The following is a 23,200-nucleotide window of genomic DNA, read 5'->3' on the forward strand; positions in this document are numbered from 1 at the left end:
GGCAACAAATCCCGGGAAAAATTTGGTATGTACGGTGGAATAAAAATGTTGATAAGCCTACTGCACGTGGTATTCCCAGCCGGTCTCCCATGCAATTACTAACCATGCCCGATGCAGATTAACTTCAGTGATCGGACGAGAACTGGTGTATTCTGCATTGGTTTGGCAGTAGACTGAATATTCGTTGCAATTGGATGTCGTTTATTGCTTCGGCTAGGCAAAAAACATGGGAAAATGTTAGTATGTACGGTGGAATAAAAATGTTGATAAGCCTACTGCACGTGGTATTCCCAGCCGGTCTCCCATGCAAGTACTAAACATGCCCAATGCAGATTAACTTCAGTGATCGGACAAGAACTGGTGTATTCTGCAATGGTTTGGCAGTAGGCTGAATATTTGTCGAAATAGAATGTAATTTAATACTTTGGCTAGGCAACAAAACCCGGGAAAAATTTGCATGTACGGTGGAATAATAATGTTGATAAGCCTACTGCACGTGGTATTCCTAGCCAGTCTCCCATGCAAGTACTAACCATGCCCGATGCAGATTAACTTCAGTGATCGGACGAGAACTGGTGTATTCTGCATTGGTTTGGCAGTAGGCTGAATATTCGTTGAAATTGGATGTCATTTAATGCTTCGGCAAGGAAAAAAAGCACGGAAAAAAGTTAGTATGTACGGTGGAATAAAAATGTTGATGAGCCTACTGCACATGGTATTCTCAGCCAGTCTCCCATGCAAGTACTAACCACGCCCGATGCAGCTTAACTTCAGTGATCGGACGGGAACTGGTGTATTCTGCAATGGTTTGGCAGTAGGCTGAATATACTTCGGAATTGGATGTCATTTAATGCTACGGCTAGGAAAAAAATCATAGGAAAAAGTTAGTATGTAATGTGGAATAAAAATGTTGATGAGCCTACTGCTCGTGGTATTCCCAGCCGATCTCCCATGCAAGTATTAACCACGCCCGATGCAGCTTAACTTCAGTGATCGGACAAGAACTGGTGTACTGCAATGGTTTGGCAGTAGGCTGAATATTGGTCGGAATTGGATTTAATTTAATACTTCGGCTAGCCAAACAAATCCCGGGAAAAAGTTAGTATATACGGTGGAATAAAAATGTTGATGAGCCTACTGCACGCGGTATTCCCAGTCGGTCTCCCATGCAAGTACTAACCACGCCCGATGCAGCTTAACTTCAGTGATCGGACGAGAACTGGTGTATTCTGCAATGGGTTGGCAGTAGGCTGAATATTCGTCGGAATTGGATTTAATTTAATACTTCGGCTTGGCAAAAAATCCCGGGAAAAAGTTAGTATGTACGGTGGAATAAAAATGTTGATGAGCCTACTGCACGTGGTATTCCCAGCCTGTCTCCCATGCAAGTACTAACCATGCCCGATGCAGATTAACTTCAGTGATCGGACGAGAACTGGTGTATTCTGCAATGGTTTGGCAGTAGGCTGAACATTCGTCGGAATTGAATGTAATTTAATACTTCGTTTAGGCAACAAATCCCGGGAAAAAGTTGGTATGTACGGTGGAATAAAAATGTTGATAAGCCTACTGCACGTGGTATTCCTAGCCGGTCTCCCATGCAATAACTAACCATGCCCGATGCAGATTAACTTCAGTGATCGGACGAGAACTGGTGTATTCTGCATTGGTTTGGCAGTAGGCTGAATATTCCATGCAATTGGATGTCGTTTACAGCTTCGGCTAGGCAAAAAACATGGGAAAATGTTAGTATGTACGGTGGAATAAAAATGTTGATAAGCCTACTGCACGTGGTATTCCCAGCCTGTCTCCCATGCAAGTACTAAACATGCCCAATGCAGATTAACTTCAGTGATCGGACACGAACTGGTGTATTCTGCAATGGTTTGGCAGTAGGCTGAATATTTGTCAGAATAGAATGTAATTTAATACTTTGGCTAGGCAACAAATCCCGGGAAAAATTTGCATGTACGGTGGAATAATAATATTGATAAGCCTACTGCACGTGGTATTCGTAGCCGGTCTCCCATGCAAGTACTAACCATGCCCGATGCAGATTAACTTAAGTGATCGGACGAGAACTGGTGTATTCTGCATTGGTTTGGCAGTAGGCTGAATATTCGTCGCAATTGGATGTCATTTAATGCTTCGGCTAGGCAAAAAATCATGGAAAAAAGTTAGTATGTATGGTGGAATAAAAATGTTGATAAGCCTACTGCACGTGGTATTCCCAGTCGGTCTCCCATGCAAGTACTAACCACGCCCGATGCAGCTTAACTTCAGTGATCGGACGAGAACTGGTGTATTCTGCAATGGGTTGGCAGTAGGCTGAATATTCGTCGGAATTGGATTTAATTTAATACTTCGGCTTGGCAAAAAATCCCGGGAAAAAGTTAGTATGTACGGTGGAATAAAAATGTTGATGAGCCTACTGCACGTGGTATTCCCAGCCTGTCTCCCATGCAAGTACTAACCATGCCCGATGCAGATTAACTTCAGTGATCGGACGAGAACTGGTGTATTCTGCAATGGTTTGGCAGTAGGCTGAATATTCGTCGGAATTGAATGTAATTTAATACTTCGTTTAGGCAACAAATCCCGGGAAAAAGTTGGTATGTACGGTGGAATAAAAATGTTGGTAAGCCTACTGCACGTGGTATTCCTAGCCGGTCTCCCATGCAATAACTAACCATGCCCGATGCAGATTAACTACAGTGATCTGACAAGAACTGGTGTATTCTGCAATGGTTTGGCAGTAGGCTGAATATTTGTCGGAATAGAACGTAATTTAATACTTTGGCTAGGCAACAAATCCCGGGAAAAATTTCCATGTACGGTGGAGTAATAATGGTGATAAGCCTACTGCACGTGGTATTCCTAGCCGGTCTCCCATGCAAGTACTAACCATGCCCGATGCAGCTTAACTTCAGTGATCGGACGAGAACTGGTGTATTCTGCAATGGGTTGGCAGTAGGCTGAATATTCGTCGCAATTGGATGTCATTTAATGCTTCGGCTAGGAAAAAAGGCATGGAAAAAAGTTAGTATGTACGGTGGAATAAAAATGTTGATGAGCCTACTGCACATGGTATTCTCAGCCGGTCTCCCATGCAAGTACTAACCACGCCCGATGCAGCTTAACTTCAGTGATCGGGCGAGAACTGGTGTATTCTGCAATGGTTTGGCAGTAGGCTGAATATACTTCGGAATTGGATGTCATTTAATGCTACGGCTAGGAAAAAAATCATAGGAAAAAGTTAGTATGTAATGTGGAATAAAAATGTTGATGAGCCTACTGCACGTGGAATTCCCTGCCGATCTCCCATGCAAGTACTAACCACGCCCGATGCAGCTTAACTTCAGCGATCGGACGAGAACTGGTGTATACTGCAATGGTTTGGCAGTAGGCTGAATATTGGTCGGAATTGGATTTAATTTAATACTTCGGCTAGGCAAAAAAATCCCGGGAAAAAGTTAGTATTTACGGTGGAATAAAAATGTTGATGAGCCTACTGCACGTGGTATTCCCAGTCGGTCTCCCATGCAAGTACTAACCACGCCCGATGCAGCTTAACTTCAGTGATCGGACGAGAACTGGTGTATTCTGCAATGGGTTGGCAGTAGGCTGAATATTCGTCGGAATTGGATGTCGTTTAATGCTTCGGTTAGGCAAAAAAACATGGGAAAATGTTAGTATGTAATGTGGAATAAAAATGTTGATGATCCTACTGCACGTGGTATTCCTAGCCGGTCTCCCATGCAATAACTAACCATGCCCGATGCAGATTAACTTCAGTGATCGGACGAGAACTGGTGTATTCTGCATTGGTTTGGCAGTAGGCTGAATATTCCTTGCAATTGGATGTCGTTTATTGCTTCGGCTAGGCAAAAAACATGGGAAAATGTTAGTATGTACGGTGGAATAGAAATGTTGATAAGCCTACTGCACGTGGTATTCCCAGCCTGTCTCCCATGCAAGTACTAAACACGCCCGATGCAGCTTAACTTCAGTGATCGGACGAGAACTGGTGTATTCTGCAATGGGTTGGCAGTAGGCTGAATATTCGTCGGAATTGGATGTCGTTTAATGCTTCGGCTATGCAAAAAATTCCGGGAAAAAGTTAGTATGTACGGTGGAATAAAAATGTTGATGAGCCTAATGCACGTGGTATTCCCAGACGGTCTCCCTTGCAAGTACTAACCACGCCCGATGCAGATTAACTTCAGTGATCGGACGGGAACTGGTGTATTCTGCATTGGTTTGGCTGTAGGCTGAATATTCTTTGCAATTGGAGGTCATTTATTGCTTCGGCTAGGTAAAAAAAATAAGGGAAAATGTTAGTATGTAATGTGGAATAACAATGTTGATGAGCCTACTGCACGTGGTATTACCAGCCGGTCTCCCATGCAAGTACTAACCACGCCCGATGCAGCTTAACTTCAGTGATCGGACGAGAACTGGTGTATTCTGCAATGGGTTGGCAGTAGGCTGAATATTCGTTGCAATTGGATGTCATTTATTGCTTCGGCTAGGCAAAAAAACATGGGAAAATGTTAGTATGTACGGTGGAATAAAAATTTTGATAAGCCTACTGCACGTGGTATTCTCAGCCAGTCTCCCATGCAAGTACTAAACATGCCCGATGCAGATTAACTTCAGTGATCGGACGAGAACTGGTGTATTCTGCAATGGTTTGGCAGTAGGCTGAATATACTTCGGAATTGGATGTCATTTAATGCTACGGCTAGGAAAAAAATCATAGGAAAAAGTTAGTATGTAATGTGGAATAAAAATGTTGATGAGCCTACTGCACGTGGAATTCCCTGCCGATCTCCCATGCAAGTACTAACCACGCCCGATGCAGCTTAACTTCAGTGATCGGACGAGAACTGGTGTATACTGCAATGGTTTGGCAGTAGGCTGAATATTGGTCGGAATTGGATTTAATTTAATACTTCGGCTAGGCAAAAAAATCCCGTGAAAAAGTTAGTATTTACGGTGGAATAAAAATGTTGATGAGCCTACTGCACGTGGTATTCCCAGTCGGTCTCCCATGCAAGTACTAACCACGCCCGATGCAGCTTAACTTCAGTGATCGGACGAGAACTGGTGTATTCTGCAATGGGTTGGCAGTAGGCTGAATATTCGTCGGAATTGGATGTCGTTTAATGCTACGGCTCGGCAAAAAATCATAGGAAAAAGTTAGCATGTAATGTGGAATAAAAATGTTGATGAGCCTACTGCACGTGGTATTCCCAGCCGGTCTACCATGCAAGTACTAACCACGCCCGATGCAGCTTAACTTCATTGATATGACGAGAACTGGAGTGTTCTGCAATGGTTTGGCAGTAGGCTGAATATTCGCCCGTATTGTATGTCATTTAATGCTTCGTCTAGGCAAAAAATCATGGGAAATGTTAGTATGTAATGTGGAATAAAAATGTTGATGAGCCTACTGCACGTGGTATTCCCAGCCGGTCTCCCATGCAAGTACTAACCACGCCCGATGCAGCTTAGCTTCAGTGATCGGACGAGAACTGGTGTATTCTGCAATGGGTTGGCAGTAGGCTGAATATTCGTCGGAATTGGATGTCGTTTAATGCTTCGGCTATGCAAAAAATCCCGCGAAAAAGTTAGTATGTACGGTGGAATAAAAATGTTGATGAGCCTACTGCTTGTGGTATTCTCAACCGGTCTCCCATGCAAGTACTAACCACGTCCGGTGGGCTTAACTTCAGTGATCGGACGAGAACTGGTGTATTCTGCAATGGTTTGTCAGTAGGCTGAATATTCGTCGGAATTGGATGTAATTTAATACTTCGGCTATTCAAAAAATCCCGGGAAAAAGTTAGTATGTACGGTGGAATAAAAATGTTGATGAGCCAACTGCACGTGGTATTCACAGCCGGTCTACCATGCAAGTACTAAACACGCCCGATGCAGCTTAACTTCAGTGATCGGATGAGAACTGGTGTATTCTGTAGTGGTTTGGCAGTAGGCTGAATATTCGTCGGAATTGAATGTAATTTAATACTTCGGCTAGGCAACAAATCCCGGGAAAAAGTTTGTATGCACGGTGAAATAATAATGTTGATAATCCTACTGCACGTGGTATTCACAGCCGGTCTCCCATGCAAGTACTAAACATGCCCGATGCAGATTAACTTCAGTGATCGGACGAGAACTGGTGTATTCTGCATTGGTTTGGCAGTAGGCTGAATATTCGTTGCAATTGGATGTCATTTAATGCTTCGGCTAGGCAAACAAATCCCGGGAAAAAGTTAGTATGTACGGTGGAATAAAATTGTTGATGAGCCTAATGTACGTGGTATTCCCAGCCGGTCTCCCTTGCAAGTACTAACCACGCCCGATGCAGCTTAACTTCAGTGATCGGACGTGAACTGGTGTATTCTGCATTGGTTTGGCAGTAGGCTGAATATTCGTTGCAATTGGATGTAATGTATTGCTTCAGCTAGGCAAAAAAACATGGGAAAATGTTAGTATGTAATGTGGAATAAAATGTTGAAAATCCTACTGCACGTGGTATTCCCAGCCAGTCTCCCATGCAAGTACTAACCATGCCCGATGCAGATTAACTTCTGTGATCGGACGAGAACTGGAGTATTCTGCAATGGTTTGGAAGTAGGCTGAATATTCTTTGCAATTGGAGGTCATTTATTGCTTCGGCTAGGTAAAAAAAATAAGGAAAAATGTTTGTATGTAATGTGGAATAAAAATGTTGATGAGCCTACTGCACGTGGTATTCCCAGCCGGTCACCCATGCAAGTACTAACCACGCCCGATGCAGCTTAACTTCAGTGATCGGACGAGAACTGGTGTATTCTGCAATGTTTTGTCAGTAGGCTGAATATTCGTCGGAATTGGATGTAATTTAATACTTCGGCTATTCAAAAAATCCCGGGAAAAAGTTAGTATGTACGGTGGAATAAAAATGTTGATGAGCCAACTGCACGTGGTATTCACAGCCGGTCTACCATGCAAGTACTAAACACGCCCGATGCAGCTTAACTTCAGTGATCCGATGAGAAATGGTGTATTCTGCAGTGGTTTGGCAGTAGGCTGAATATTCGTCGGAATTGAATGTAATTTAATACTTCGGCTAGGCAACAAATCCCGGGAAAAAGTTTGTATGTACGGTGGAATAATAATGTTGATTAGCCTACTGCACGCGGTATTCCCAGCCGGTCTCCCATGCAAGTACTAAACATGCCCGATGCAGATTAACTTCAGTGATCGTACGAGAACTGGTGTATTCTGCATTGGTTTGGCAGTAGGCTGAATATTCGTCGCAATTGGATGTCATTTAATGCTTCGGCTAGGCAAAAAATCATAGAAAAAAGTTAGTATGTATGGTGGAATAAAAATGTTGATAAGCCTACTGCACGTGGTATTCCCAGCCGGTCTCCCATGAAGTACTAACCTCGCCTGATGCAGCTAAACTTCAGTGATCGGTCGAGAACTGGTGTATTCTGCAATGGTTTGGCAGTAGGCTGAATATTGGTCGGAATTGAATTTAATTTAATACTTCGGCTTGGCAAAAAATTCCGGGAAAAAATTAGTATGTACGGTGGAATAAAAATGTTGATGAGCCTACTGCACGTGGTATTCCCAGCAGGTCTCCCATGCAAGTACAAACCACGCCCGATGCAGCTTAACTTCAGTGAACGGACAAGAAATGGTGTATTCTGCAATGGGTTGGCAGTAGGCTGAATATTCGTCATAATTGGATGTCATTTAATGCTTCGGCTAGGCAAAAAATCCCAGGAAAAATTTAGTATGTACGGTGGAATAAAATTGTTGATGAGCCTAATGCACGTGGTATTTCCCAGCCTGTCTCCCATGCAAGTACTAACCACGCCCGATGCAGCTTAACTTCAGTGATCGGACGTGAACTGGTGTATTCTGCATTGGTTTGGCAGTAGGCTGAATATTCCTTGCAATTGGATGTAATTTATTGCTTCGGCTAGGAAAAAAAACATGGGAAAATGTTAGTATGTAATGTGGAATAAAAATGTTGATGAGCCTACTGCACGTGGTATTCCCAGCCGGTCACCCATGCAAGTACTAACCACGTCCGGTGGGCTTAACTTCAGTGATCGGACGAGAACTGGTGTATTCTGCAATGGTTTGTCAGTAGGCTGAATATTGGTCGGAATTGGATTTAATTTAATGCTACGGCAAGGCAAAAAATCATAGGAAAAAGTTAGTATGTAATGTGGAATAAAAATGTTGATGAGCCTACTGCACGTGGTATTCCCAGCCGGTCTACCATGCAAGTACTAACCACGCCCGATGCAGCTTAACTTCATTGATATGACAAGAACTGGTGTGTTCTGCAATGGTATGGCAGTAGGCTGAATATTCGTCCGTATTGTATGTCATTTAATGCTTCGTCTAGGCAAAAAATCATGGGAAAATGTTAGTATGTAATGTGGAATAAAAATGTTGATGAGCCTACAGCACGTGGTATTCCCAGCCGGTCTCCCATGCAAGTACTAACCACTCCCGATGCAGCTTAGCTTCAGTGATCGGACGAGAACTAGTGTATTCTGCAATGGGTTGGCAGTAGGCTGAATATTCGTCGGAATTGGATGTCGTTTAATGCTTCGGCTATGCAACAAATCCCGCGAAAAAGTTAGTATGTACGGTGGAATAAAAATGATGATGAGCCTACTGCTTGTGGTATTCTCAGCCGGTCTCCCATGCAAGTACTATCCACGTCCGGCGGGCTTAACTTCAGTGATCGGACAAGAACTGGTGTATTCTGCAATGGTTTGTCAGTAGGCTGAATTTTCGTTGGAATTGGATGTCGTTTAATGCTTCGGCTATGCAACAAATCCCGCGAAAAAGTTAGTATGTACGGTGGAATAAAATGTTGATGAGCCTACTGCTTGTGGTATTCTCAGCCGGTCTCCCATGCAAGTACTAACCACGTCCGGTGGGCTTAACTTCAGTGATCGGACGAGATCTGGTGTATTCTGCAATGGTTTGTCAGTAGGCTGAATATTCGTAGGAATTGGATGTAATTTAATACTTCGGCAAGGCAAAAAATCCCGGGAAAAAGTTAGTAAGTAATGTGGAATAAAAATGTTGATGAGCCTACTGCACGTGGTATTCCCAGCCGGTCTCCCATGCAAGTACTAACCACACCCGATGCAGCTTAGCTTCAGTGATCGGACGAGAACTGGTGTATTCTGCAATGGGTTGGCAGTAGGCTGAATATTCGTCGGAATTGGATGTCGTTTAATGCTTCGGCTATGCAAAAAATCTGGCGAAAAAGTTAGTATGTACGGTGGAATAAAAATGTTGATGAGCCTACTGATTGTGGTATTCTCAGCCGGTCTCCCATGCAAGTACTAACCACGTCCGGTGGGATTAACTTCAGTGATCAGACGAGAACTGGTGTATTCTGCAATGGTTTGTCAGTAGGCTGAATATTCGTCGCAATTGGATGTCATTTAATGCTTCGGCTAGGCAAAAAATCATGGAAAAAAGTTAGTATGTACGGTGGAATAAAAATGTTGATAAGCCTACTGCACATGGTATTCTCAGCCGGTCTCCCATGCAAGTACTAACCACGCCCAATGCAGCTTAACTTCAGTGATCGGACGAGAACTGGTGTATTCTGCAATGGTTTGTCAGTCGGTTGAATATTCGTCGGAATTGGATGTAATTTAATACTTCGGCTAGGCAAAAAATCCCGGGAAAAAGTTAGTATGTACGGTGGAATAAAAAAGTTGATGAGCCTAATGCACGTAGTATTCTCAGCCGGTCTCCCTTGCAAGTACTAACCACGCCCGATGCAGCTTAACTTCAGTAATCAGACGTGAACTGGTGTATTTTGCATTGGTTTGGCAGTAGGCTGAAAATTCGTTGCAATTGGATGTCATTTATTGCTTCGGCTAGGCAAAAAAACATGGGAAAATGTAAGTATGTAATGTGGAATAAAAATGTTGATGAGCCTACTGCACGTGGTATTCCCAGCCGGTCTCCCATGCAAGTACTAACCACGCCCGATGCAGATTAACTTCAGTGATCAGACGAGAACTGGTGTATTCTGCATTGGTTTGGCTGTAGGCTGAATATTCGTCGAAATTGGATGTCGTTTAGCGCTTCGGCTAGACAAAAAATCGCGGAAAAAAATTTAGTATGTACGGGAGAAAAAAATGTTGATGAGCCTACAGCACGTGGTATTCCCAGCCGGTCTCCCATGCAAGTACTAACCACTCCCGATGCAGCTTAGCTTCAGTGATCGGACGAGAACTAGTGTATTCTGCAATGGGTTGGCAGTAGGCTGAATATTAGTCGGAATTGGATGTCGTTTAATGCTTCGTCTATGCAACAAATCCCGCGAAAAAGTTAGTATGTACGGTGGAATAAAAATGATGATGAGCCTACTGCTTGTGGTATTCTCAGCCGGTCTCCCATGCAAGTACTATCCACGTCCGGCGGGCTTAACTTCAGTGATCGGACAAGAACTGGTGTATTCTGCAATGGTTTGTCAGTAGGCTGAATTTTCGTCGGAATTGGATGTCGTTTAATGCTTCGGCTATGCAACAAATCCCGCGAAAAAGTTAGTATGTACGGTGGAATAAAATGTTGATGAGCCTACTGCTTGTGGTATTCTCAGCCGGTCTCACATGCAAGTACTAACCACGTCCGGTGGGCTTAACTTCAGTGATCGGACGAGATCTGGTGTATTCTGCAATGGTTTGTCAGTAGGCTGAATATTCGTAGGAATTGGATGTAATTTAATACTTCGGCAAGGCAAAAAATCCCGGGAAAAAGTTAGTATGTACGGTGGAATAAAAATGTTGATGAGCCTACTGCAAGTGGTATTCACAGCCGGTCTGCCATGCAAGTACTAACCACGCCCAATGCAGCTTAACTTCAGTGATCGGATGTGAACTGGTGTATTCTGCAATGGTTTGGCAGTAGGCTGAATATTCGTCGGAATTGAATGTAATTTAATACTTCGGCTAGGCAACAAATCTCGGGAAAAAGTTAGTATGTACGGTGGAATAAAAATGTTGATGAGCCTACTGCACGTGGTATTCCCAGCCGGTCTACCATGCAAGTACTAACCACGCCCGATGCAGCTTAACTTCATTGATATGACAAAAACTGGTGTGTTCTGCAATGTTTTGGCAGTAGGCTGAATATTCGTCGGAATTGAATGTAATTTAATACTTCGGCTAGGCAACAAATCTCGGGAAAAAGTTAGTATGTACGGTGGAATAAAAATGTCGATGAGCCTACTGCACGTGGTATTCCCAGCCGGTCTCCCATGGAAGTACTACACACGCCCGATGCAGCTTAGCTTCAGTGATCGGACGAGAACTGGTGTATTCTGCAATGGGTTGGCAGTAGGCTGAATATTCGTCGGAATTGGATGTTGTTTAATGCTTCGGCTAGGCAAAAAATCCCGCGAAAATGTTAGTATGTACGGTGGAATAAAATGTTGATGAGCCTACTGCTTGTGGTATTCTCAGCCGGTCTCCCATGCAAGTACTAACCACGTCCGGTAGGCTTAACTTCAGTGATCGGACAAGAACTGGTGTATTCTGCATTGGTTTGGCAGTAGGCTGAATATTTGTTGCAATTGGATGTCATTTATTGCTTCGGCTAGGCAAAAAAACATGGGAAAATGTAAGTATGTAATGTGGAATAAAAATGTTGATGAGCCTACTGCACGTGGTATTCCCAGCCGGTCTCCCATGCAAGTACTAACCACGCCCGATGTAGATTAACTTCAGTGATCAGACGAGAACTGGTGTATTCTGCATTGGTTTGGCTGTAGGCTGAATATTCTTTGCAATTGGAGGTCATTTATTGCTTCGGCTAGGCAAAAAATCATGGAAAATAGTTAGTATGTATGGTGGAATAAAAATGTTCAACAGCCAACTGCACGTGGTATTCCCATCCGGTCTTCCATGCAAGTACTAACCACGCCCAATGCAGCTTAACTTCAGTGATCGGACGAGAACTGGTGTATTCTGCAATGGTTTGTCATTCGGTTGAATATTCGTAGGAATTGGATGTAATTTAATACTTCGGCTAGGCAAAAAATCCCGGGAAAAAGTTAGTATGTACGGTGGAATAAAAATGTTGATGAGCCTAATGGACGTGGTATTCCCAGCCGGTCTCCCTTGCAAGTATTAACCACGCCCGATGCAGATTAACTTCAGTGATCGGACGAGAACTGGTGTATTCTGCATTGGTTTGGCTGTATACTGAATATTCTTTGCAATTGGAGGTCATTTATTGCTTCGGCTAGACAAAAAATCGCGGAAAAAAGTTAGTATGTACGGGAGAATAAAAATATTGATGAGCCTACAGCATGTGGTATTCCCAGCCGGTCTCCCATGCAAGTACTAACCACGCCCGATGCAGCTTAGCTTCAGTGATCGGACGAGAACTAGTGTATTCTACATTGGGTTGGCAGTAGGCTGAATATTCGTCGGAATTGGATGTCGTTTAATGCTTCGGCTATGCAAAAAATCCCGCGAAAAAGTTAGTATGTACGGTGGAATAAAAATGATGATGAGCCTACTGAGCGTGGTATTCCCAGCCGGTCTACCATGCAAGTACTAACCACGCCCGATGCAGCTTAACTTCAGTGATCGGACGAGAACTGGTGTATTCTGCAATGGGTTGGCAGTAGGCTGAATATTCGTCGGAATTGGATGTCGTTTAATGCTTCGGCTATGCAAAAAATCCCGCGAAAAAGTTAGTATGTACGGTGGAATAAAAATGTTGATGAGCCTACTGCTTGTGGTATTCTCAGCCGGTCTCCCATGCAAGTACTAACCACGTCCGGTGGGCTTAACTGCAGTGATCGGACGAGAGCTTGTGTATTGTGCAATGGTTTGGCAGTAGGCTGAATATTCGTCGGAATTGAATGTCATTTAATGCTATGGCTCGGCAAAAAATCATAGGAAAAAGTTAGTATGTAATGTGGAATAAAACTGTTGATGAGCCTACTGCACGTGGTATTCCCAGCCGGTCTACCATGCAAGTACTAACCACGCCCGATGCAGCTTAACTTCAGTGATCGGACGAGAACTGGTGTATTCTGCAATGGGTTGGCAGTAGGCTGAATATTCGTCGGAATTGGATGTCGTTTAATGCGTCGGCTATGCAAAAAATCCCGCGAAAAAGTTAGTATGTATGGTGGAATAAAGATGTTGATGAGCCTACTGCTTGTGGTATTCTCAGCCGGTCTCCCGTGCAAGTACTAACCACGTCCGGTGGGCTTAACTTCAGTGATCGGACGAGAACTGGTGTGTTCTGCAATTGTTTGTCAGTAGGCTGAATATTCGTCGGAATTGGATGTAATTTAATACTTCGGCTAGGCAAAAAATCCCGGGAAAAAGTTAGTATGTTCTGTGGAATAAAAATGTTGATGAGCCTAGTGCACATGGTATTCCCAGCCGTTATACCATGCAAGTACTAACCACGCCCAATGCAGCTTAACTTCAGTGATCGGACGAGAACTGGTGTATTCGGCAATGGTTTGGCAGTAGGCTGAATATTCGTCGCAATTGGATGTCATTTAATGCTTCGGCTAGGCAAAAAATCATGGAAAAAAGTTAGTATGTATGGTGGAATAAAAATGTTGATGATGATGGTATTGTTAGCCGGTCTCCCATGCAAGTACTAACCACGCCCGATGCAGCTTAACTTTAGTGATCGGACGAGAAGTGGTGTATTCTGCAATGGTTTGGCAGTAGGCTGAATATTCGTCGGAATTGGATGTCGTTTAATGCTTCGGCTATGCAAAAAATCCCTCGAAAAAGTTAGTATGTGCGGTGGAATAAAAATGTTGATGAGCCTACTGCATGCGGTATTCCCAGCCGGTCTCCCATGCAAGTACTAACCACGCCCAATGCAGATTAACTTCAGTGATCGGATGAGAACTGGTGTATTCTGCATTGGTTTGGCAGTATGCTGAATGTTCGTTGCAATTGTATGCCATTTAATGCTTTGGCTAGGCAAAAAATCATGGAAAATAGTTAGTATGTACGGTGGAATAAAAATGTTCATCAGCCAACTGCACGTGGTATTCCCAGCCGGTCTCCCATGCAAGTACTAACCACGCCCGATGCAGGTTAACTGCAGTGATCGGACGAGAACTGGTGTATTCTGCAATGGTTTGGCAGTAGGCTGAATATTCGTCCGTATTGAATGTCATTTAATGCTATGGTTCGGCAAAAAATCATAGGAAAAAGTTAGTATGTAATGTGGAATAAAAATGTTGATGAGCCTACTGCACGTGGTATTCCCAGCCGGTCTACCATGCAAGTACTCACCACGCCCGATGTAGCTTAACTTCATTGATATGACGAGAACTAGTGTGTTCTGCAATGGTTTGGCTGTAGGCTGAATATTCGTCCGTATTGTATGTCATTTAATGCTTCATTTAGGCAAAAAATCATGGGAAAATGTTAGTATGTAATGTGGAATAAAAATATTGATGAGCCTACTGCACGTGGTATTCCCAGCCGGTCTCCCATGCAAGTACAAACCACGCCCGATGCAACTTAACTTCAGTGATCGGACGAGAACTGGTGTATTCTGCAATGGGTTGGCAGTATGCTGAATATTCGTCGGAATTGGATGTCGTTTAATGCTTTGGCTAGGCAAAAAATCCCGGGAAAAAGTTAGTATGTACGGTGGAATAAAAATATTGATGAGCATACTGCACGTGGTATTCCCAGCCGTTCTACCATGCAAGTACTAACCACGCCCTATGCAGCTTAACTTCAGTGATCGGACGACAACTGGTGTATTCTGCAATGGTTTGGCAGTAGGCTGAATATTCGTCGCAATTGGATGTTATTTAATGCTTCGGCTAGGCAAAAAATCATGGAAAAAAGTTAGTATGTACGGTGGAATAAAAATGTTGGTGAGCCTACTGTACATGGTATTCTCAGCCGGTCTCCCATGCAAGTACTAACCACGCCCGATGCAGCTTAACTTCAGTGATCGTACGAGAACTGGTGTATTCTGCAATGGTTTGGCAGTAGGCTGAATATACATCGGAATTGGATGTCATTTAATCTTACGGCTAGGGAAAAATCATTGAAAAAAGTTAGTATGTACGGTGGAATAAAAATGTTGGTGAGCCTACTGCACATGATATTCTCAGCCGGTCTTCCATGCAAGTACTAACCACGCCCGATGCAGCTTAACTTCAGTGATCGGACGAAAATTGGTGTATTCTGCAATGGTTTGGCAGTAGGCTGAATATACATCGGAATTGGATGTCATTTAATCCTACGGCTAGGAAAAAATCATAGGTAAAAGTTAGTATGTAATGTGGAATAAAAATGTTGATGAGCCTACTGCACATGGTATTCCCAGCCGGTCTCCCATGCAAGTACTAACCACGCCCGATGCAGCTTAACTTCAGTGATCGGACAAGAACTGGTGTATTCTGCAATGGGTTGCCAGTAGGCTGAATATTCGTCGAAATTGGATGTCGTTTAATGCTTCGGCTATGCAAAAAATCCCTCGAAAAAGTTAGTATGTGCGGTGGAATAAAAATGTTGATGAGCCTACTGCATGCGGTATTCACAGCCGGGCTCCCATGCAAGTACTAACCGCGTCTGGTGGGCTTAACTTCAATGATCGGACGAGAACTGGTGTATTCTGCAATGGTTTGTCAGTACGGTGAATATTCTTCGGAATTGGATGTAATTTAAAACTTCGGCTAGGCAAAAAATCCCGGGAAAAAGTTAGTATGTACGATGGAATAAAAATGTTGATGAGCCTAATGCACGTGTGTATTCCAGCCGGTCTCCCTTGCAAGTACTAACCACGCCCGATGCAGCTTAACTTCACTGATCGGACGTGAACTGGTGTATTCTGCATTGGTTTGACAGTAGGCTGAATATTCGTTGCAATTGGATGTCATTTATTGCTTCGGCTAGGCAAAAAAACATGGGAAAATGTTAGTATGTAATGTGGAATAAAAATGTCGATGAGCCTACTGCACGTGGTATTCCCAGCCGGTCTCCCATGCAAGTACTAACCACGCCCAATGCAGATTATCTTCAGTGATATGACGAGAACTGGTGTATTCTGCATTGGTTTGGCTGTATGCTGAATATTCTTTGCAATTGTAGGTCATTTATTGCTTCGGCTAGGTAAAAAATTATGGGAAAATGTTAGTATGTAATGTGGAATAAAAATGTTGATGAGCCTACTGCACGTGGTATTCCCAGCCGGTCTCCCATGCAAGTACTAACCACGCCCGATGCAGCTTAACTTCAGTGATCGGACGAGAACTGGTGTATTCTGCAATGGTTTGGCAGTAGGCTGAATATTTGTCGGAATTGGATGTCGTTTAAAATGCTTCGGCTATGCAAAAAATCCCGCGAAAAAGTTAGTATGTACGGCGGAATAAAAATGTTGATGAGCGTCCTGCATGCGGTTTTCTCAGCCGGTATCCCATGCAAGTACTAACCACGTCTTTAACTTCAGTGATCGGACGAGAACTGGTGTATTCTGCTATGGTTTGGCAGTAGGCTGAATATTCGTCGGAATTGGATGTCGTTTAAAATGCTTCGGCTAAGCAAAAAATCCCGCGAAAAAGTTAGTATGTACGGCGGAATAAAAATGTTGATGAGCGTACTGCATGCGGTTTTCTCAGCCGGTATCCCATGCAAGTACTAACCACGTCTTTAACTTCAGTGATCGGACGTGAACTGGTGTACTCTGCAATGGTTTCGCAGTAGGCTGAATATTCGTCGGAATTGGATGTAATTTAATACTTCGGCTAGGCAAAAAAATCCCGGGAAAAAGTTAGTATGTACGGTGGAATAATAATGTTGATGAGCCTAATGCAAGTGGTATTCCCAGCCGGTCTCCCTTGCAAGTACTAACCACGCCCGATGCAGCTTAGCTTCAGTGATCGGACGAGAACTGGTGTATTCTGCAATGGGTTGGCAGTGGGCTGAATATTCGTCGGAATTGGATGTCGTTTAATGCTTCGGCTATGCAAAAAATCCCGCGAAAATGTTAGTATGTAAGGTGGAATAAAATGTTGATGAGCCTACTGCTTGTGGTATTCTCAGCCGGTCTCCCATGCAAGTACTAACCACGTCCGGTGGGCTTAACTTCAGTGATCGGAAGAGAACTGGTGTATTCTGCATTAGTTTGGCAGTAGGCTGAATATTCGTCGCAATTGGATGTCATTTAATGCTTCGGCTAGGCAAAAAATCATGGAAAAAATTTAGTATGTACGGGAGAATAAAAATGTTGATGAGCCTACAGCATGTGGTATTCCCAGCCGGTCTCCCATGCAAGTACTAACCACGCCCGATGCAGCTTAGCTTCAGTGATCGGACGAGAACTAGTGTATTCTGCATTGGGTTGGCAGTAGGCTGAATATTCGTCGGAATTGGATGTCGTTTAATGCTTCGGCTATGCAAAAAATCCCGCGAAAAAGTTAGTATGTACGGTGGAATAAAAATGATGATGAGCCTACTGAACGTGGTATTCCCAGCCGGTCTACCATGCAAGTACTAACCACGCCCGATGCAGCTTAGCTTCAGTGATCGGACGAGAACTGGTGTATTCTGCAATGGGTTGGCAGTAGGCTGAATATTCGTCGGAATTGGATGTCGTTTAATGCTTCGGCTATGCAAAAAATCCCGCGAAAAAGTTAGTATGTACGGTGGAATAAAAATGTTGATGAGCCTACTGCTTGTGGTATTCTCAGTCGGTCTTCCATGCAAGTACTAACCACGCCCGATGCACCTTAGCTTCAGTGATCGGACGAGAACTGGTGTACTCTGCAATGGTTTGGCAGTAGGCTGAATATTCGTCGAAATTGGATGTCGTTTAGCGCTTCGGCTAGACAAAAAATCGCAGAAAAAAGTTAGTATGTACGGGAGAATAAAAATGTTGATGAGCCTACAGCACGTGGTATTCCCAGCCGGTCTCCCATGCAAGTACTAACCACGCCCGATGCAGCTTAGCTTCAGTGATCGGACAAGAACTGGTGTATTCTGCAATGGGTTGGCAGTAGGCTGAATATTCGTCGGAATTGGATGTCGTTTAATGCTTCGGCTATACAAAAAATCCCGCGAAAAAGTTAGTATGTACGGTGGAATAAAAATGTTGATGAGCCTACTGATTGTGGTATTCTCAGCCGGTCTCCCATGCAAGTACTAACCACGTCCGGTGGGCTTAACTGCAGTGATCGGACGAGAACTTGTGTATTGTGCAATGGTTTGGCAGTAGGCTGAATATTCGTCGGAATTGAATGTCATTTAATGCTATGGCTCGGCAAAGAATCATAGGAAAAAGTTAGTATGTAATGTGGAATAAAACTGTTGATGAGTGCACGTGGTATTCCCAGCCGGTCTACCATGCAAGTACTAACCACGCCCGATGCAGCTTAACTTCAGTGATCGGACGAGAACTGGTGTATTCTGCAATGGGTTGGCAGTAGGCTGAATATTCGTCGGAATTGGATGTCGTTTAATGCGTCGGCTATGCAAAAAATCCCGCGAAAAAGTTAGTATGTACGGTGGAATAAAAATGTTGATGAGCCTACTGCTTGTGGTATTCTCAGCCGGTCTCCCATGCAAGAACTAACCACGTCCAGTGGGCTTAACTTCAGTGATCGGACGAGAACTGGTGTGTTCTGCAATTGTTTGTCAGTAGGCTGAATATTCGTCGGAATTGGATGTAATTTAATACTTCGGCTAGGCAAAAAATCCCGGGAAAAAGTTAGTATGTTCTGTGGAATAAATATGTTGATGAGCCTAGTGCACATGGAATTCCCAGCCGTTATACCATGCAAGTACTAACCACGCCCGATGCAGCTTAACTTCAGTGATCCGACGAGAACTGGTGTATTCGGCAATGGTTTGGCAGTAGGCTGAATATTCGTCGCAATTGGATGTCATTTAATGCTTCGGCTAGGCAAAAAATCATGGAAAAAAGTTAGTATGTATGGTGGAATAAAAATGTTGATGAGCCTACTGCACGTGGTATTCCCAGCCGGTCTCCCATGCAAGTACTAACCATGCCCGATGCAGCTTAACTTCAGTGACCGGACGAGAACTGGTGTATTCTGCAATAGTTTGACAGTAGGCTAAGTATTCGTCAGAATTGGATTTAATTTAATACTTCGGCTTGGCAAAAAATCTCGGGAAAAAGTTAGTATGTACGGTGGAATAAAAATGTTGATGAGCCTACTGCACGTGGTATTCCCAGCCGGTCTCCCATGCAAGTACTAACCACGCCCGATGCAGCTTAACATCTGTAATCGGACGTGAACTGGTGTATTTTACATTGGTTTGGCAGTAGGCTGAATATTCGTTGCAATTGGAAAAATGTTGGTATGTAATGTGGAATAAAAATGTTGATGAGCCTACTGCACGTGGTATTCCCAGCCAGTCTCCCATGCAAGTACTAACCATGCCCGATGCAGATTAACTTCAGTGATCAGACGAGAACTGGTGTATTCTGCATTGGTTTGGCTGTAGGCTGAATATTCTTTGCAATTGGATGTCATTTATTGCTTCGGCTAGGTAAACAATTATGGGAAAATGTTAGTATGTAATGTGGAATTAAAATGTTGATGAGCCTACTGCACGTGGTATTCCCAGCCGGTCTTCCATGCAAGTACTAACCACGCCCGATGCAGATTAACTTCAGTGATCGGATGAGAACTGGTGTATTCTGCATTGGTTTGGCAGTATGCTGAATGTTCGTTGCAATTGTATGCCATTTAATGCTTTGGCTAGGCAAAAAATCATGGAAAATAGTTAGTATGTACGGTGGAATAAAAATGTTCATCAGCCAACTGCACATGGTATTCCCAGCCGGTCTCCCATGCAAGTACTAACCACGCCCGATGCAGGTTAACTGCAGTGATCAGACAAGAACTGGTGTAATCTGCAATGGTTTGGCAGTAGGCTGAATATTCGTCGGAATTGAATGTCATTTATTGCTTCGGCTAGTTAAACAATTATGGGAAAATGTTAGTATGTAATGTGGAATTAAAATGTTGATGAGCCTACTGCACGTGGTATTCCCAGCCGGTCTCCCATGCAAGTACTAACCACGCCCGATGCAGATTAACTTCAGTGATCGGATGAGAACTGGTGTATTCTGCATTGGTTTGGCAGTATGCTGAATGTTCGTTGCAATTGTATGCCATTTAATGCTTTGGCTAGGCAAAAAATCATGGAAAATAGTTAGTATGTACGGTGGAATAAAAATGTTCATCAGCCAACTGCACATGGTATTCCCAGCCGGTCTCCCATGCAAGTACTAACCACGCCCGATGCAGGTTAACTGCAGTGATCAGACAAGAACTGGTGTAATCTGCAATGGTTTGGCAGTAGGCTGAATATTCGTCGGAATTGAATGTCATTTAATGCTATGGTTCGGCAAAAAATCATAGGAAAAAGTTAGTATGTACGGTGGAATAAAAATGTTCATCAGCCAACTGCACGTGGTATTCCCAGCCGGTCTCCCATGCAAGTACTAACCACGCCCGATGCAGGTTAACTGCAGTGATCAGACGAGAACTTGTGTAATCTGCAATGGTTTGGCTGTAGGCTGAATATTCGTCCGTATTGTATGTCATTTAATGCTTCAGTTCGGCAAAAAATCATAGGAAAAAGTTAGTATGTAATGTGGAATAAAAATGTTGATGAGCCTACTGCACGTGGTATTCCCAGCCGGTCTCCCATGCAAGTACAAACCACGCCCGATGCAACTTAACTTCAGTGATCGGACGAGAACTGGTGTATTCTGCAATGGGTTGGCAGTAGGCTGAATATTCGTCGGAATTGGATGTCGTTTAATGCTTCGGCTAGGCAAAAAATCCCGGGAAAAAGTTAGTATGTACGGTGGAATAAAAATATTGATGAGCCTACTGCACGTGGTATTCCCAGCCGTTCTACCATGCAAGTACTAACCACGCCCTATGCAGCTTAACTTCAGTGATCGGACGACAACTGGTGTATTCTGCAATGGTTTGGCAGTAGGCTGAATATTCGTCGCAATTGGATGTCATTTAATGCTTCGGCTAGGCAAAAAAACATGGGAAAATGTTGGTATGTAATGTGGAATAAAAATGTTGATGAGCCTACTGCACGTGGTATTCCCAGCCAGTCTCCCATGCAAGTACTAACCATGCCCGATGCAGATTAACTTCAGTGATCAGACGAGAACTGGTGTATTCTGCATTGGTTTGGCTGTAGGCTGAATATTCTTTGCAATTGGATGTCATTTATTGCTTCGGCTAGGTAAACAATTATGGGAAAAGTTAGTATGTAATGTGGAATAAAAATGTTGATGAGCCTACTGCACGTGGTATTCCCAGACAGTCTCCCATGCAAGTACTAACCACGCCCGATGCAGCTTAACTTCAGTGATCGGACGAGAACTGGTGTATTCTGCAATGGGTTGCCAGTAGGCTGAATCTTCGTCGGAATTGGATGTCGTTTAATGCTTCGGCTATGCAAAAAATCCCTCGAAAAAGTTAGTATGTGCGGTGGAATAAAAATGTTGATGAGCCTACTGCATGCGGTATTCACGGCCGGGCTCCCATGCAAGTACTGACCGCGTCTGGTGGGCTTAACTTCAATGATCGGACGAGAACTGGTGTATTCTGCAATGGTTTGTCAGTAGGTTGAATATTCTTCGGAATTGGATGTAATTTAAAACTTCGGCTGCGCAAAAAATCCCGGGAAAAAGTTAGTATGTACGGTGGAATAAAAATGTTGATGAGCCTAATGCACGTGGTATTCCAGCCGGTCTCCCTTGCAAGTACTAACCACGCCCGATGCAGCTTAACTTCACTGATCGGACGTGAACTGGTGTATTCTGCATTGGTTTGGCAGTAGGCTGAATATTCGTTGCAATTGGATGTCATTTATTGCTTCGGCTAGGCAAAAAAACATGGGAAAATGTTAGTATGTAAAGTGGAATAAAAATGTCGATGAGCCTACTGCACGTGGTATTCCCAGCCGGTCTCCCATGCAAGTACTAACCACGCCCGATGCAGATTAACTTCAGTGATATGACGAGAACTGGTGTATTCTGCATTGGTTTGGCTGTATGCTGAATATTCTTTGCAATTGGAGGTCATTTATTGCTTCGGGTAGGTAAAAAATTATGGGAAAATGTTAGTATGTAATGTGGAATAAAAATGTTGATGAGCCTACTGCACGTGGTATTCCCAGCCGGTCTCCCATGCAAGTACTAACCACGCCCAATGCTGCTTAACTTCAGTGATCGGACGAGAACTGGTGTATTCTGCTATGGTTTGGCAGTAGGCTGAATATTCGTCAGAATTGGATGTCGTTTAAAATGCTTCGGCTAAGCAAAAAATCCCGCGAAAAAGTTAGTATGTACGGCGGAATAAAAATGTTGATGAGCGTACTGCATGCGGTTTTCTCAGCCGGTATCCCATGCAAGTACTAACCACGTCTTTAACTTCAGTGATCGGACGTGAACTGGTGTACTCTGCAATGGTTTCGCAGTAGGCTGAATATTCGTCGGAATTGGATGTAATTTAATACTTCGGCTAGGCAAAAAAATCCCGGGAAAAAGTTAGTATGTACGGTGGAATAAAAATGTTGATGAGCCTAATGCAAGTGGTATTCCCAACCGGTCTCCCTTGCAAGTACTAACCACGCCCGATGCAGCTTAACTTCAGTGATCGGACGTGAACTGGTGTATTCTGCATTGGTTTGGCAGTATGCTGAATATTCGTTGCAATTGGATGTCATTTATTGCTTCGGCTAGGCAAAAAAAACATGGGAAAATGTTAGTATGTAATGTGGAATAAAAATGTTGATGAGCCTACTGCACGTGGTATTCTCAGCCAGTCTCCCATGCAAGTACTAACCATGCACGATGCAGATTAACTTCAGTGATCGGATGTGAACTGGTGTATTCAGCAATGGTTAGGCAGTAGGCTGAATATTCGTCCGAATTGTATGTCATTTAATGCTTCGTCTAGGCAAAAAATCATGGGAAAATGTTAGCATGTAATGTGGAATAAAAATGTTGATGAGCCTACTGCACGATGTATTCCCAGCCGATCTCCCGTGCAAGTACTAACCACTCCCGATGCGGCTTAGCTTCAGTGATCGGACGAGAACTGGTGTATTCTGCAATGGTTTGGCAGTAGGCTGAATAT

The 23,200-nt window shown here is 43.6% G+C and overlaps 1 non-coding gene and 83 pseudogenes across 1 annotated transcript; all 84 read right to left on the bottom strand.

Moving 5' to 3' along the window:
* Positions 1 to 54: 54 nt before the first annotated feature.
* On the bottom strand, positions 55 to 174 carry LOC146728212 (5S ribosomal RNA; annotated as a pseudogene).
* A 95-nt stretch (positions 175 to 269) lies between these two features.
* On the bottom strand, positions 270 to 389 carry LOC146728213 (5S ribosomal RNA; annotated as a pseudogene).
* A 95-nt stretch (positions 390 to 484) lies between these two features.
* LOC146728214 (5S ribosomal RNA) lies at positions 485 to 604 on the bottom strand (annotated as a pseudogene).
* Positions 605 to 700: 96 nt separating this feature from the next.
* Positions 701 to 820, bottom strand: LOC146728215 (5S ribosomal RNA; annotated as a pseudogene).
* A 96-nt stretch (positions 821 to 916) lies between these two features.
* LOC146728216 (5S ribosomal RNA) lies at positions 917 to 1,034 on the bottom strand (annotated as a pseudogene).
* A 97-nt stretch (positions 1,035 to 1,131) lies between these two features.
* Positions 1,132 to 1,251, bottom strand: LOC146728217 (5S ribosomal RNA; annotated as a pseudogene).
* Positions 1,252 to 1,347: 96 nt separating this feature from the next.
* On the bottom strand, positions 1,348 to 1,467 carry LOC146728218 (5S ribosomal RNA; annotated as a pseudogene).
* Positions 1,468 to 1,563: 96 nt separating this feature from the next.
* Positions 1,564 to 1,683, bottom strand: LOC146728219 (5S ribosomal RNA; annotated as a pseudogene).
* A 95-nt stretch (positions 1,684 to 1,778) lies between these two features.
* Positions 1,779 to 1,898, bottom strand: LOC146728220 (5S ribosomal RNA; annotated as a pseudogene).
* A 95-nt stretch (positions 1,899 to 1,993) lies between these two features.
* Positions 1,994 to 2,113, bottom strand: LOC146728221 (5S ribosomal RNA; annotated as a pseudogene).
* A 96-nt stretch (positions 2,114 to 2,209) lies between these two features.
* Positions 2,210 to 2,329, bottom strand: LOC146728222 (5S ribosomal RNA; annotated as a pseudogene).
* Positions 2,330 to 2,425: 96 nt separating this feature from the next.
* Positions 2,426 to 2,545, bottom strand: LOC146728223 (5S ribosomal RNA; annotated as a pseudogene).
* A 311-nt stretch (positions 2,546 to 2,856) lies between these two features.
* Positions 2,857 to 2,976, bottom strand: LOC146728224 (5S ribosomal RNA; annotated as a pseudogene).
* A 96-nt stretch (positions 2,977 to 3,072) lies between these two features.
* On the bottom strand, positions 3,073 to 3,192 carry LOC146728225 (5S ribosomal RNA; annotated as a pseudogene).
* A 96-nt stretch (positions 3,193 to 3,288) lies between these two features.
* Positions 3,289 to 3,408, bottom strand: LOC146728226 (5S ribosomal RNA; annotated as a pseudogene).
* Positions 3,409 to 3,505: 97 nt separating this feature from the next.
* On the bottom strand, positions 3,506 to 3,625 carry LOC146728227 (5S ribosomal RNA; annotated as a pseudogene).
* A 96-nt stretch (positions 3,626 to 3,721) lies between these two features.
* Positions 3,722 to 3,841, bottom strand: LOC146728228 (5S ribosomal RNA; annotated as a pseudogene).
* Positions 3,842 to 3,936: 95 nt separating this feature from the next.
* On the bottom strand, positions 3,937 to 4,056 carry LOC146728229 (5S ribosomal RNA; annotated as a pseudogene).
* Positions 4,057 to 4,152: 96 nt separating this feature from the next.
* On the bottom strand, positions 4,153 to 4,272 carry LOC146728230 (5S ribosomal RNA; annotated as a pseudogene).
* A 97-nt stretch (positions 4,273 to 4,369) lies between these two features.
* LOC146728231 (5S ribosomal RNA) lies at positions 4,370 to 4,489 on the bottom strand (annotated as a pseudogene).
* A 96-nt stretch (positions 4,490 to 4,585) lies between these two features.
* Positions 4,586 to 4,705, bottom strand: LOC146728232 (5S ribosomal RNA; annotated as a pseudogene).
* A 96-nt stretch (positions 4,706 to 4,801) lies between these two features.
* LOC146728233 (5S ribosomal RNA) lies at positions 4,802 to 4,921 on the bottom strand (annotated as a pseudogene).
* Positions 4,922 to 5,018: 97 nt separating this feature from the next.
* On the bottom strand, positions 5,019 to 5,138 carry LOC146728234 (5S ribosomal RNA; annotated as a pseudogene).
* A 96-nt stretch (positions 5,139 to 5,234) lies between these two features.
* Positions 5,235 to 5,354, bottom strand: LOC146728235 (5S ribosomal RNA; annotated as a pseudogene).
* A 95-nt stretch (positions 5,355 to 5,449) lies between these two features.
* LOC146728236 (5S ribosomal RNA) lies at positions 5,450 to 5,569 on the bottom strand (annotated as a pseudogene).
* A 311-nt stretch (positions 5,570 to 5,880) lies between these two features.
* LOC146728237 (5S ribosomal RNA) lies at positions 5,881 to 6,000 on the bottom strand (annotated as a pseudogene).
* Positions 6,001 to 6,096: 96 nt separating this feature from the next.
* On the bottom strand, positions 6,097 to 6,216 carry LOC146728238 (5S ribosomal RNA; annotated as a pseudogene).
* A 97-nt stretch (positions 6,217 to 6,313) lies between these two features.
* Positions 6,314 to 6,433, bottom strand: LOC146728239 (5S ribosomal RNA; annotated as a pseudogene).
* A 95-nt stretch (positions 6,434 to 6,528) lies between these two features.
* On the bottom strand, positions 6,529 to 6,648 carry LOC146728240 (5S ribosomal RNA; annotated as a pseudogene).
* Positions 6,649 to 6,745: 97 nt separating this feature from the next.
* On the bottom strand, positions 6,746 to 6,865 carry LOC146728241 (5S ribosomal RNA; annotated as a pseudogene).
* A 96-nt stretch (positions 6,866 to 6,961) lies between these two features.
* On the bottom strand, positions 6,962 to 7,081 carry LOC146728242 (5S ribosomal RNA; annotated as a pseudogene).
* Positions 7,082 to 7,177: 96 nt separating this feature from the next.
* Positions 7,178 to 7,297, bottom strand: LOC146728243 (5S ribosomal RNA; annotated as a pseudogene).
* A 96-nt stretch (positions 7,298 to 7,393) lies between these two features.
* LOC146728244 (5S ribosomal RNA) lies at positions 7,394 to 7,512 on the bottom strand (annotated as a pseudogene).
* A 96-nt stretch (positions 7,513 to 7,608) lies between these two features.
* On the bottom strand, positions 7,609 to 7,728 carry LOC146728245 (5S ribosomal RNA; annotated as a pseudogene).
* Positions 7,729 to 7,824: 96 nt separating this feature from the next.
* On the bottom strand, positions 7,825 to 7,945 carry LOC146728246 (5S ribosomal RNA; annotated as a pseudogene).
* A 96-nt stretch (positions 7,946 to 8,041) lies between these two features.
* LOC146728247 (5S ribosomal RNA) lies at positions 8,042 to 8,160 on the bottom strand (annotated as a pseudogene).
* Positions 8,161 to 8,256: 96 nt separating this feature from the next.
* On the bottom strand, positions 8,257 to 8,376 carry LOC146728248 (5S ribosomal RNA; annotated as a pseudogene).
* A 96-nt stretch (positions 8,377 to 8,472) lies between these two features.
* LOC146728249 (5S ribosomal RNA) lies at positions 8,473 to 8,592 on the bottom strand (annotated as a pseudogene).
* Positions 8,593 to 9,117: 525 nt separating this feature from the next.
* Positions 9,118 to 9,237, bottom strand: LOC146728250 (5S ribosomal RNA; annotated as a pseudogene).
* Positions 9,238 to 9,548: 311 nt separating this feature from the next.
* LOC146728251 (5S ribosomal RNA) lies at positions 9,549 to 9,668 on the bottom strand (annotated as a pseudogene).
* Positions 9,669 to 9,764: 96 nt separating this feature from the next.
* Positions 9,765 to 9,884, bottom strand: LOC146728252 (5S ribosomal RNA; annotated as a pseudogene).
* Positions 9,885 to 9,980: 96 nt separating this feature from the next.
* Positions 9,981 to 10,100, bottom strand: LOC146728253 (5S ribosomal RNA; annotated as a pseudogene).
* Positions 10,101 to 10,196: 96 nt separating this feature from the next.
* Positions 10,197 to 10,316, bottom strand: LOC146728254 (5S ribosomal RNA; annotated as a pseudogene).
* A 525-nt stretch (positions 10,317 to 10,841) lies between these two features.
* On the bottom strand, positions 10,842 to 10,961 carry LOC146728255 (5S ribosomal RNA; annotated as a pseudogene).
* Positions 10,962 to 11,273: 312 nt separating this feature from the next.
* On the bottom strand, positions 11,274 to 11,393 carry LOC146728256 (5S ribosomal RNA; annotated as a pseudogene).
* A 310-nt stretch (positions 11,394 to 11,703) lies between these two features.
* LOC146728257 (5S ribosomal RNA) lies at positions 11,704 to 11,823 on the bottom strand (annotated as a pseudogene).
* A 96-nt stretch (positions 11,824 to 11,919) lies between these two features.
* LOC146728258 (5S ribosomal RNA) lies at positions 11,920 to 12,039 on the bottom strand (annotated as a pseudogene).
* A 312-nt stretch (positions 12,040 to 12,351) lies between these two features.
* Positions 12,352 to 12,471, bottom strand: LOC146728259 (5S ribosomal RNA; annotated as a pseudogene).
* A 96-nt stretch (positions 12,472 to 12,567) lies between these two features.
* LOC146728260 (5S ribosomal RNA) lies at positions 12,568 to 12,687 on the bottom strand (annotated as a pseudogene).
* Positions 12,688 to 12,998: 311 nt separating this feature from the next.
* Positions 12,999 to 13,118, bottom strand: LOC146728261 (5S ribosomal RNA; annotated as a pseudogene).
* Positions 13,119 to 13,429: 311 nt separating this feature from the next.
* Positions 13,430 to 13,549, bottom strand: LOC146728262 (5S ribosomal RNA; annotated as a pseudogene).
* Positions 13,550 to 13,852: 303 nt separating this feature from the next.
* On the bottom strand, positions 13,853 to 13,972 carry LOC146728263 (5S ribosomal RNA; annotated as a pseudogene).
* Positions 13,973 to 14,068: 96 nt separating this feature from the next.
* Positions 14,069 to 14,188, bottom strand: LOC146728264 (5S ribosomal RNA; annotated as a pseudogene).
* A 312-nt stretch (positions 14,189 to 14,500) lies between these two features.
* LOC146728265 (5S ribosomal RNA) lies at positions 14,501 to 14,620 on the bottom strand (annotated as a pseudogene).
* Positions 14,621 to 14,716: 96 nt separating this feature from the next.
* Positions 14,717 to 14,836, bottom strand: LOC146728266 (5S ribosomal RNA; annotated as a pseudogene).
* Positions 14,837 to 14,932: 96 nt separating this feature from the next.
* Positions 14,933 to 15,052, bottom strand: LOC146728267 (5S ribosomal RNA; annotated as a pseudogene).
* Positions 15,053 to 15,147: 95 nt separating this feature from the next.
* Positions 15,148 to 15,267, bottom strand: LOC146728268 (5S ribosomal RNA; annotated as a pseudogene).
* A 95-nt stretch (positions 15,268 to 15,362) lies between these two features.
* On the bottom strand, positions 15,363 to 15,482 carry LOC146728269 (5S ribosomal RNA; annotated as a pseudogene).
* Positions 15,483 to 16,009: 527 nt separating this feature from the next.
* On the bottom strand, positions 16,010 to 16,129 carry LOC146728270 (5S ribosomal RNA; annotated as a pseudogene).
* Positions 16,130 to 16,225: 96 nt separating this feature from the next.
* Positions 16,226 to 16,345, bottom strand: LOC146728271 (5S ribosomal RNA). Its single transcript, XR_014928621.1, has one exon. It is a non-coding gene; the product is annotated as a 5S ribosomal RNA (ribosomal RNA).
* Positions 16,346 to 16,862: 517 nt separating this feature from the next.
* On the bottom strand, positions 16,863 to 16,982 carry LOC146728272 (5S ribosomal RNA; annotated as a pseudogene).
* Positions 16,983 to 17,292: 310 nt separating this feature from the next.
* On the bottom strand, positions 17,293 to 17,412 carry LOC146728273 (5S ribosomal RNA; annotated as a pseudogene).
* A 96-nt stretch (positions 17,413 to 17,508) lies between these two features.
* On the bottom strand, positions 17,509 to 17,628 carry LOC146728274 (5S ribosomal RNA; annotated as a pseudogene).
* A 96-nt stretch (positions 17,629 to 17,724) lies between these two features.
* On the bottom strand, positions 17,725 to 17,844 carry LOC146728275 (5S ribosomal RNA; annotated as a pseudogene).
* Positions 17,845 to 17,940: 96 nt separating this feature from the next.
* On the bottom strand, positions 17,941 to 18,060 carry LOC146728276 (5S ribosomal RNA; annotated as a pseudogene).
* Positions 18,061 to 18,366: 306 nt separating this feature from the next.
* LOC146728277 (5S ribosomal RNA) lies at positions 18,367 to 18,486 on the bottom strand (annotated as a pseudogene).
* A 527-nt stretch (positions 18,487 to 19,013) lies between these two features.
* Positions 19,014 to 19,133, bottom strand: LOC146728278 (5S ribosomal RNA; annotated as a pseudogene).
* Positions 19,134 to 19,229: 96 nt separating this feature from the next.
* On the bottom strand, positions 19,230 to 19,349 carry LOC146728279 (5S ribosomal RNA; annotated as a pseudogene).
* A 59-nt stretch (positions 19,350 to 19,408) lies between these two features.
* Positions 19,409 to 19,528, bottom strand: LOC146728280 (5S ribosomal RNA; annotated as a pseudogene).
* Positions 19,529 to 19,624: 96 nt separating this feature from the next.
* On the bottom strand, positions 19,625 to 19,744 carry LOC146728281 (5S ribosomal RNA; annotated as a pseudogene).
* A 96-nt stretch (positions 19,745 to 19,840) lies between these two features.
* LOC146728282 (5S ribosomal RNA) lies at positions 19,841 to 19,960 on the bottom strand (annotated as a pseudogene).
* Positions 19,961 to 20,056: 96 nt separating this feature from the next.
* Positions 20,057 to 20,176, bottom strand: LOC146728283 (5S ribosomal RNA; annotated as a pseudogene).
* A 96-nt stretch (positions 20,177 to 20,272) lies between these two features.
* On the bottom strand, positions 20,273 to 20,392 carry LOC146728284 (5S ribosomal RNA; annotated as a pseudogene).
* A 96-nt stretch (positions 20,393 to 20,488) lies between these two features.
* LOC146728285 (5S ribosomal RNA) lies at positions 20,489 to 20,608 on the bottom strand (annotated as a pseudogene).
* A 96-nt stretch (positions 20,609 to 20,704) lies between these two features.
* Positions 20,705 to 20,824, bottom strand: LOC146728286 (5S ribosomal RNA; annotated as a pseudogene).
* Positions 20,825 to 20,920: 96 nt separating this feature from the next.
* On the bottom strand, positions 20,921 to 21,040 carry LOC146728287 (5S ribosomal RNA; annotated as a pseudogene).
* Positions 21,041 to 21,136: 96 nt separating this feature from the next.
* LOC146728288 (5S ribosomal RNA) lies at positions 21,137 to 21,256 on the bottom strand (annotated as a pseudogene).
* A 95-nt stretch (positions 21,257 to 21,351) lies between these two features.
* LOC146728289 (5S ribosomal RNA) lies at positions 21,352 to 21,471 on the bottom strand (annotated as a pseudogene).
* A 311-nt stretch (positions 21,472 to 21,782) lies between these two features.
* Positions 21,783 to 21,901, bottom strand: LOC146728290 (5S ribosomal RNA; annotated as a pseudogene).
* Positions 21,902 to 21,997: 96 nt separating this feature from the next.
* On the bottom strand, positions 21,998 to 22,117 carry LOC146728291 (5S ribosomal RNA; annotated as a pseudogene).
* Positions 22,118 to 22,213: 96 nt separating this feature from the next.
* On the bottom strand, positions 22,214 to 22,333 carry LOC146728292 (5S ribosomal RNA; annotated as a pseudogene).
* Positions 22,334 to 22,640: 307 nt separating this feature from the next.
* LOC146728293 (5S ribosomal RNA) lies at positions 22,641 to 22,760 on the bottom strand (annotated as a pseudogene).
* Positions 22,761 to 22,857: 97 nt separating this feature from the next.
* On the bottom strand, positions 22,858 to 22,977 carry LOC146728294 (5S ribosomal RNA; annotated as a pseudogene).
* A 96-nt stretch (positions 22,978 to 23,073) lies between these two features.
* Positions 23,074 to 23,193, bottom strand: LOC146728295 (5S ribosomal RNA; annotated as a pseudogene).
* Between the last annotated feature and the right edge of the window lie 7 nt (positions 23,194 to 23,200).

Source organism: Saccoglossus kowalevskii (assembly GCF_978046115.1).
Source record: "Saccoglossus kowalevskii chromosome 4 unlocalized genomic scaffold, keSacKowa6.1 SUPER_4_unloc_1, whole genome shotgun sequence".
Classification (NCBI taxonomy): Eukaryota; Metazoa; Hemichordata; class Enteropneusta; family Harrimaniidae; genus Saccoglossus; species Saccoglossus kowalevskii.